The sequence below is a fragment of the Ruditapes philippinarum genome, unplaced genomic scaffold (assembly GCF_026571515.1).
Source record: "Ruditapes philippinarum isolate M1 unplaced genomic scaffold, ASM2657151v2 ctg16185_1_1_1_1, whole genome shotgun sequence".
Lineage (NCBI taxonomy): Eukaryota > Metazoa > Mollusca > Bivalvia > Venerida > Veneridae > Ruditapes > Ruditapes philippinarum.
In genome coordinates, this window is record NW_026862383.1 from 817 (window position 1) to 11,458 (window position 10,642).

General features: G+C 33.6%; 1 long non-coding RNA gene across 1 annotated transcript; it reads right to left on the bottom strand.

The window, feature by feature from the left end:
* Window positions 1–6,654: 6,654 nt before the first annotated feature.
* LOC132718942 (uncharacterized) lies at window positions 6,655–10,214 on the bottom strand. Its single transcript, XR_009624154.1, has 4 exons — window positions 9,964–10,214; window positions 9,686–9,796; window positions 9,132–9,297; window positions 6,655–7,306 (listed from the first exon to the last, which is right to left on the bottom strand). It is a non-coding gene; the product is annotated as an uncharacterized LOC132718942 (long non-coding RNA).
* Window positions 10,215–10,642: the final 428 nt, after the last annotated feature.

Consider the following 10,642-nt stretch of genomic DNA (forward strand, 5'->3'; position numbering starts at 1 on the left):
AAAGATATCAGTAAAGAAATTAAGCAATTAGGAGAAATTTAAGATAAATCCAACTTGCCGAAATAGGTTTTAAAACCAGACACGGCCCTATTTTCAAAGTGAAAAAAGGGAAATAACTGGGAAATATGGATGACACAGTTATATAACTTGGCAATATCATGTGCTTTGTATTGATAAGTGTGGAAATTATAAAGCCATTAGTATAGATAGAACTTAAGATATTTCCAACTTGCCGTTTTAGGTTAACCATTATTCATTTTCTAAGTGCTGAAAAGGGCAATAACTTGGTAAATATGAAAGCCAGAGTTATGAAACTTGCCCAGATCGTGTACTTTGTATTGATTAGTAAGTGTGTAAACTTAGAAGCCATTGGTACAGGTAGAACTTAAGAAAAATCCAACTTGCCGTTCTAGGTTAACCTCGTACGGACAGACGGACGGACGGACGGTTCAATCACTATATGCCCGGGGGCATAAAAAACGATCTTTTTAAAAGAATAAAACGGGGAGAAACTGTCTGCAAAATATCGCACAAATACAGACAGTCTCTACAGTGGGGACACAGGCACTAGACACAATTATTTAACCCATATATGCTCATAATACTATATATAAAGAATAAAGGCCCCTAACGAGAGAAAACTATCATGCAAAATAAACATAAACTGTTCTGTAAAAATACACCAGATCACTTTTTTGTCTTTGTGGTCATCTTTAAATTAGGGGTAATTTATCCTATCATTAACACTTTTTACTTCATCGAAATCCCTCAAAATGCTCCAAAATAGGAGCAAGTTTTCAAATTTCACTGAAATGTCATTGCATGTCGTTTCCTACGTCCAAGCGTTGCGAGTAAACAAAGGTTAATTCTGGTCAATTTCTACAAAATCAACGAATAACTGTTAAAATTTTCACATACTTTCTTTAAAACAACTTGTTTAAAGTTAAACTGCGAAGACGTTTCTTCTCAACTGCCTGATGATAACGCCAACAAGCTAAAAAAATAAAAATCATTGACAGCTCCGTACCAGTAACCATTTCCTACTTTACTGCACTGAATATTAGGGTTTCTTAATCGGACAAAAGTTAATATGTACAATGTACATATCATGCTTTACTATTTATTAGAATTCCATTAATATATAGAGCGTTTTGTGTAACTACAACTTTATCAACTGAAATAAACTAGTTTACAGATATACTATGCTCATCCTTGAGTAAAATATTTTAATCAAATAAATTCATATAGATCTATAAAATTATTCTGTCTCAATTTCAAAAAAGGAATGAATAAACTATGCATGGGAACAAGTTAAGTTGGTTCTTTCAAAACTGTCAGGTTTTTTTTAATGACACTATATATTGATATTGTAACTACCTTTAGTGTTTAAAATAATTTTATACATAACATATCTTCTTTGTGTGAAGTCAAAACATGTTTATTTTATATTTACAAATAGACTGTGTAGCAATTCTAAATATTTCTAATGTCAAATTTGAGCATAGTATATCCCTCACTGTCAACTATTAACACCATGGTCACCAGTATGCTTTCATATTCAATTGAATGCAAATTATTGTTTCAACCAAAGCTGGCTTTAATTTAAAGTGTTGTTATAATACAGCGAGTCACTTAACCCATTACTTCATATACACGCCTTTTAACGCCTTTTTCAGCCCCCCCCCCTTTTTGTTGTCTCAAATGGTGAAAAAATGCCTTATTTAGGCCCCCAACACTTGTTTTTGTTTGAGAAATGTTGTTAAAAAAAGTGACCAGTTTTTCGGCGCGGCCCCCCAATCAAAAGATACATCAGGGGGTTGCCAGAAGGGGGATGTGCCCCCTTCTGTTTGGGGGTTTGAAGGGGGGCGGAGTCCCCCTCATCGCCAAGAAAATTTTGGACTTGTGAGAGGCTATAAATGACCTCAGATTGATCATAAGGTAACGTGTAACCAACGCTGAAAAGCATTTGACTCTATCTCAATCCATTGAGAAGTTGCAGCACTTTGAAATCAATTATGATGGAAAAAATCAACGCAAAATAGTGATTTTTGGCAATTTTGAGATGTCCCCTCGTTGCCATGGTAACAGAAAAATTTAAGCCTGAGCATGTTGTTGCAAGGGCAATGGTCCAGTCAACATTTGTGCCAAGTTTGATTAGTGTTGAAGCAGTTTTTATAGTATTATAGCAATTTGAACTTGTAACGGGAGACTTTTCAATGAAAACAGCCATTTTTCACAAAATGCTCATGAAGAAATGGGTTAAGTAACAGCAAAAAAATAAATTACCGATGATCGATTATTAAACCTTGTAATCGATCATCGCCGATCGGTCCTTTAAAATTTTCGATTATACTCGATCATCGTTTAATCCCTACTCATGCTTATGTTCATCCTTGAGTAAAATATTTTAATCAAATAAATTCATTATATCTATGAAATTATTATGTCTCAATTCCAATAAAGGAATGAATAAGCTATGTATGGGAACAAGAGAAGTTGGTCATTAATAAAAATGCCAGGTTTTTTTAATGACACTATATATTTATATTGTAACCATCTTTAGTTAGTGTGTAGAATAATTGTATAGATATCTTCTTTGTTTGAAGTCAAAACATGTTTATTTCATATTTACAAATAGACTGTGTAGCAATTTTCTAATTTCAAATTTGAGCATAGGTCTAATGTCTGTAAACTAGAATGCCTCACTGTCAACTATTAACCTCATGGTCACCAGTATGCTTTCTCATTCATTTTAATGAAAATTATTGGGTAAACCAAAGCTGGCTTTAATTTAAAGTGTTGTTATAATACACTTAAAGGAATAGGAATGGATGGATTGATGTCTGTCTAATATAAATATTCATGATTTAAAAAGAGGTACCATTACAGTTTTTCTGTTGACATCAACCCTATAAGTGAGACATTCGTGTTTTAAGACACTATTTTTTACTTGAGAAATAAGTTCATGGGTGCCACCATTTTGGCGTTCTGTCACTCTCGCGAGACAGACGAGACCGAGATTGTGACGTGTTACACCCACTTCCGGTATAGGTGTACACGCTGGTACAACTGAAATATATCTTGATGAAGAACTTATAAATCTTATTGCGTACATTATATATTATTTATGAAAACATCATATGGAACTGAATTGTTTTAATTAATTAATTGAAGACGCCGAGACATTAATTATCATTTGTCCGATTTTCAAGCTTGCTGATGATTCCACCACATGATTTAAGCAATGACTGCTTAATTTTCAAAGATAAACCATCGCACTATGAGAAACTTCTTCAAATTGACGATATATCCTTTTATTTTGTACTTAATTTTCGATAGACAAGCTGTCCGAATAGGGTTTAAATCCGTGGTACAATTAAAATGGATAATGCACAGTATTAGACATAAGTAGTAAGAACCAGCAATTGTGTGAATAAATTATGCAAATTAGATTTTTGAGCAGCCAATAAAAATGTTTTGCCTGCAGTTAATATTAGGCTACGATTACGATGTAAATAAATACCACGCAGCATCATACGTTGACAGACATGTTAACAATTTACTTTTCAAAATAGTTGCTTATATTTTTGAAATGTGTACATCAATTATAACATATGTTCACACCTTTTAATTTGAAAGTCAGAATCAAACTGCAAAAATTTAATTACATGTACTATTAAGAACAAGTAGGATTTTTATAATAATGATAATTATCGCCGTTCAATAATTAACAAGCCAAATATTCGTTGGTGCGTTTGTTTATTTAATTGCATTATTTGATTGTGAAACTTTTGTTAAATAATAACATGTGTATTTATTAAATCTGTGAAATATTGTTTAATTACATTAAGATGAGACTTTAATGAACATAGTAACGGGCATCACTGGCCTGAAGTTGTGCGACCGGTAGATTACATTTGTATTTATTTTTTTTATTTGTTTCTCCTTTACCTCCTGTTTTTCATTACATTTGTATTTATTTTTTATTACACAAACATGGCCGCGCCTACTGATTTGTAGAAATCGGTGATTTTAGCGATTTAAATTTTTGTTCTCATTCGTTTAATATCATTATTTGGCGGGAAGAAAATTTGCAGATTTATTATTTTATAGTATTCTTTTTCTGAAATCATGTTTTTATTTCTAACCTTGTCTTTCCCTTTCAGTAAAAGCAAGAAGATAAATAACCGATGATCGATTATTGAACTTTGTATTCGATCATCGCTAATCGGTTCTATAAACGATCAATTATCGATTATACTCGATCATCGTTTAATCCCTACTGAATATAATGTCAACTTCGTCAAGAAACGATTGGTTAGCGCGAAATCGGAAGAACTCGGATTTCCCACTTAACCAATCCATAAAGATTTCGATGAAGTAAAAAGTGTTTATGATAGGATAAATTACCCCCCCTTACCAAAAAAAGGGCTCTCTGGTGAACATTGCGGCAAGTTTGCCGCAAACATTGCGGTGAGTTTGCGGCAAACTGCTTTCAGCAATTATTTACCATGCAAATGAGGTTTGCGGCAAATTTGCCGCAACTCATGAGGTTAGCGGCAAACTTGCCGCACAAACTATAGGGGGAGGTAGCTTCTGTTTGCGGCAAATTTACCGCAAACCTCATTTGCATGGTAAAAGTTTGCAGATGTTCGCCAAAAGTTTGCGGCAAATTTGCAGCAAACTTCATTTGCATAGTAGTTTGCGGATGTTCGCCAGAAGCTTTTGGTAACACTGCGGCAAACTTCATTTGCATATTTGCCAGTTTCAGCAAATATGTTATGGCGATATTTTGGCAAACATTTTGGTAAAGTTCTGGCGAACAATTTTTTTCAAACATTGGAATAATAAAAACTAGCTGAATTATAAGAAAACAAATACATATTGGTTTAACACATTTTTTTCAATAGAAATAAAAGAAATATTACAAACATATCAGTAGAATAAAATGAAATTTGATAAATTTGTAAAATAAAGAAATTAATTCCCCAAAAAGAGATAAATTTTACACACATTTTATTAGCAACTGATTCTAATACATATTTTGACTTTCAAAAATTTCCACTCTTTAGTTTATGATGCTATCATGAATTGTTCATATTAACTTAATAATCAATTAAACAAAGAGCCGTTTGGAAACCGGGGTGATCCTAGATACAGAAAGTATATTCTTTTGAAGTTTCAGGGGTTTATGTCCCAGACAAAATTCAAATGTGATAATTCCACAACAATAGTTGTAAAATCCCACTTTAAATAACAATGTTATGGGCCGTACACATTTTTGCTTCAAGGTATGCTGTGACCTAGACCTCAAGGTAATGACCCAAATGTTGCATGTGAACATATTGTTCTCAATAGGTGATCATTTTCGGTGAAATAGTTTGTAAAACCGACTTCAAATAACGAATTTATGGGCTGAAACGAACGATTTTGCTTCAAAAGTCATGTTGCGACCTTGACCTTCAAGGTATTGACCAAAATGGTGTGTGCGACACATCGTCTCAATATGGTGATCATTTCTGTGAAATAGTTGTAAAATCCGACATCAAATAACCAAGTTATGGGCCGGCAAAAATTTTTGTTTAAGGTCATGCTGTGACATTGACATTCAAGGTAACGACCCAAATGCTGCGCACGACACATCGTCTCAATATGGTGATCATTACTTTTAAATAGCTTTAAAATCCGACTTCAAATAACGAAGTGATGGGCCGGACATGATTTTGTTCAAGGTCATGGTGTGACCTTGACCTTCAAGGTAGCGACCCAAATGTTGCGGGCGACAGGTCGTCTCAATATGGTGATCATTTCTGTGAAATAGTTTTAAAATCCAACTTGAAATAACAAAGTTATGGGCTGGACACGACTTCAGATTCGTATGTACGTACAGACAGACAACCCAATGACTATATGGTCCGCCGAAATTTTTCGGGGAGCATATAAACAATGTTTGACAAAAGCTATTTTTCAGCACATGTTGCAGTATTTCTTAGCAACCATAAATGGGAAATATAATATTGTTGTAAAAGCTAAAAATCAGAAAAGTTACAGTTTGAAATCTTCTATCTGGACAAAAAGTTTCATTCAAACATGAACTGGCATGGAATAACATACATACTTCGACATCCACTTAGACAAATCACTATTAATAACAATAAATACTAACAATAGCGTTATGTGTTATGCAAAAATAGACTAGACCAATAATGGCTTTCAAAATTGTAAAAATGAATCTCAAAAATATATTTTGGTCTTAAACAAACAACATATTTCATGGACATAATACTTCAGATTTAAACTCATATGTTCATATAACATTATGATTGTGAGCAAAACAATATCTGACACGAACAATTATGGCTTTCAAAATTGTAAAAATTAATCACAACAATATATTTGGGTCTTATACAAACAACGAATTTCATAGACATAATTTTTTGTTTGCTTGTTTTGGGTTTTTTACGTCACATCAACACAGTAAAGGTCATATCGTGACGTTCAGGTGCCCTTCCTTGCATTATTTCAGGCACGAACGGGTATCTGAGTAGAAACCACTGACGTTCAGTTAAGCTAGCTGGATAGTTTTCCTCACAAGACAGATTCCAAAGTCCCTGTCGGGATTCCAACCCACAGCGGTGAGGGGCAAGTGGTTTTGAAGTCAATGACCTTAACCACTCGGCCACGGACGCCCCTCATGGACATAATAACTAAAGATTTAAACTAAATGTCTTTAGTCATGTCATATAACAATTGCAAGCAAAACAAAAACAAACTAGAGCAATAATGGCTTTCAAAATTGTAAAAATGAATCTTAACAATATTTTTTGGTCTTATACAAATATAGACATAACTATTAAAGATTAAAACTAATTGTCTTTAGCCATGTAATATAATGATTGCAAGCAAAAACAAAAACTGACTAGAACAATAATGGCTTTCAAATTTGTAAAAATGAATCTTAACAATATATTTGGGTCTTATACAAACATAAACATAATAACTTAAGAATAAAACTAAATGTCTTTAGTCATGTCATATAGCGATTGCAAGCAAAACAAAAACTGACTAGACAATATCGTAAGTTTGCATGAAATTGGCTTGGCAATTTATGAGATGTTTGTTTTAAAGATCAAGTTTACGGACGAAAGATAGACAAAAGCTCGCAATGTCACTTTGTTAGCTAAAAACGCACTACTTTACTCTTTCACTCTTCCAAGTTTCAGTGCCCTGGCCATTGTGTATATTTTGGTGTTGACTGCTTTGGTGACTAAGCTTCTCGCCATATTTAGTTTATTGGTGCAGTACACTGAAAAAAAACAAGGTTTATTTTTCATTTCCATGTTACCATGTTTATACTGGATAAAACTAGAACTATCACTGAAGGTGAATGATACCCCAAAACCCCACTTTGAAGTAAAGTGGCAGTAATCTATTAGTAAAGCCCACCTACAAAATGAAGAAAATAAACACCAAAGGCAATTATTATTTATTGCTGGCTTGATTTTGATCTGTTGGGATGAACATGTATTTGCATTGCAAAACCTAGATTTATTTACAAATGACAAGTGGCTCATAAATTATATTATTTATCTAACTTAGTTAAGAAATCAAGGTATCATGTTAAAAAAAACACCAAAATAACAAACAAGAGCGATCAGTGATCACATGTGTCGCCTCATGATGGCCAATTTCATGTTGGGACAAGTTTTGTGACTGACAGACAGACAGACAGTGCACAACTAGACTTGGTACTGATCATTTCCTTTAAAGTTTGGATGAAATTGCACCAGTAGTTTTTGAGGAGTAGTCCGGACAAGCTTTTATGTATCTGGCAACACACAGAAAAAAACCCACCTTTTCATCAAACTTGCCAAAATATCATTCAACCGGAAAACCTGTGCAATATGTGCAAGGACTTGAGCAACAGATCAATCCTGTAAAGTTTCATTGAAATTGCATTTGTGGTATAAGAGATGTAGTCCGGACAAACTTAAAAAGGGCCATACCTCTGACAAAAATCATTGAATTGGAAAATGCTGACAATATGCACAACTAGACTTGGTACTGATCATTCCTGTAAAGTTTGGATGAAATTGCACCAGTAGTTTATGAGGAGTAGTCAGGACAAGCTTTTGTGTATCTGGCAACACACAGAAAAAAACACCTTTTTATCAAAGGGCCATAACTCGGCCATAACTCGGCCAAAAATCATTCAACCGGAAAAACTGTGAAATATGCACAAGGACTTAAGCTACAGATCAACCCTGTAAAGTTTCATTGAAATTGCATTAGTGGTATAAGAGAAGTAGTCAAGACAAACTTTAAAAATAAAAATTATTAAAGGGCCATAACGCTGACAAAAATCATTGAACCGGAAAATGCTGACAAAATGCACAACTAGACTTGGTACTGATCATTCCTGTAAAGTTTGGATGAAATTGCACCAGTAGTTTATGAGGAGTAGTCCGGACAAGTTTTGTGACGGACGGACAGATAGACAAGACGACGGAGAAATGATCCCTATATGTTGCAACTACTCCATAGAGGCGACACAAAAATGAACCATGCTGTGAACATGACAGCTAGGTCAGAACTCAAAGTTAAAACCAGGGTAATTCAAATAACCATTAGGATTTTTCTTCTAAATGCCACTGTTTGAAAGAACAATGTTGACTAACCAGTCTTACTTGTATGCAAAACTCACTTTTTCAATTATACATCAATAACAGTGGTTAAAATATACACAGATACTTTTCTGACAAAATTCTAAATCATTACTGACATGATGACTGAGAAAAAACTTAAAATGTGTCAATAAAACACAGATGCCCCACACGCCACTGTTCTGTCAATCTTATGACTCTAGGTCAAATAGTTTTTGGACTACATGTGCCACAAGTTGAAAACTAAAAATCAACAAAGGGCCATTATTCTGTTTAATTTAGTTGCAGCAAAAATTCCTTCCTTTACTACCATCTACACATTAAGTTTGTTAATCCCTGGAAGTTTAAGCAAAATCTGCCATCCGGTTTAAGAGGAGTTGCGTTCACAAGATTTTGGGACAGACTGACAAGTGCCACGCTATATGCTCCCACATTGTGGGGGGATAAAAATAATCTTATTTTACTTACATGTTAAACTGTCAAATCCTCTTTTGTGCCAGGCAGTATCTACTGCACTGGACATACCACTGCGGGTTTTACAGGGAAATTTCGGGGAAAGTCTTAATCTGCTGTGAGGTTTTTTAAGATGTGGACCACTTCTGATTTGTTTTCAACCTTTGACTGTCTGTGAGAACTGTAATTGTAAAAATATATTTCAAAAATATTTTCTGTATTTTAAAATTCATCTTTAAACGTAATATTGACAAATATTGAAGATTGAACACCAATGAATTGACAATAACATATTTATAATTAATGTAACACAATGTTCATACAGTTACTAGAATAAGTTTTGTTAATTATTAATGCTAATTGCACGACTTTTTCCTGACCAATTTTAGTAATCACTTTTATGAAATAATTCGGACTGCATATCGATTATTCATCACATGAAGATACATCAAATTGTTTCTATTGAAGACGACCCCAAATAGCATTACAAAATTATCACAGTATTATCATTTAATTGCTACACCATGATTATAAATATATATAAAAAAACCTCATAGATTTCAACTTACAGTTTAATAGGCATTTTTGTTTGATGCATTGTTGAGGATTGTTAATCACAATTGTATAAATCTGACCATTCACTGTCATTTGTAACTGTAGCATATGACTGATGAATAGACCTTGAATAAAAAAAAAATACATATGTACAAACAGTATATGGAGAGATATTCATATATTGAAGCAACTGACATAACACAAACAGTTCAACAACACCAGTCAGTTTTGCATAGTCCTTTACTTTTCGTAAATAAACAAAATACAGAGAAAACAAACTACCAGTACTCACTTTAGTGCTGGCAAACATCTGGCAAAGGACATCCTCCGAGATCTTGTCAAATAAGATCTTCCATGATGTTGTGTTCTGATACCATTGATTCTTCATGATGCACATCCCTTAAAAAGAATGCATGTATTTAATATGAATTTTAGTCTTAACCAATGAAGGTAAAATATGATAAACAAGATCAACAAGGAAAGGCGGCGTTCAATGAACGCAACCCCCATATGACCAAGCAACAAGTACCAATGGCAAGGAGCCCAGGCAGACCCAGTTTGTCATGTAGAAATAAATACTTTTTTAAAAAAACAATTACACATTCATGTTATTTTGAAAAAAGAAATATGTACACAGGGCTCTAGCTAGACCAAAATTTTAGGGAGAAGTGACTTCTCCCTCAGCTCCTATCAGGGAGAAGTTTGACGACATAAGAAGTGAAAAAGTGCTTAGTACATTGATTTGATCTATAAAAAGGAGTTTTACCTATTTATTGATAGTGATATTTGAAGTATAAGTTCTAAAACCCTCTATCATCAGACCATTATAATGTTTTCTTCCTGATTAACTCCACACACCCCCCTCCCTTAAGAAAATATTCATTGTACAACACATACTGGCAAAATTCTCAATGAAAATAAATGTAAACCATACTTTAAGGAATTTTCATTAATAAACTACATTTTAAGTG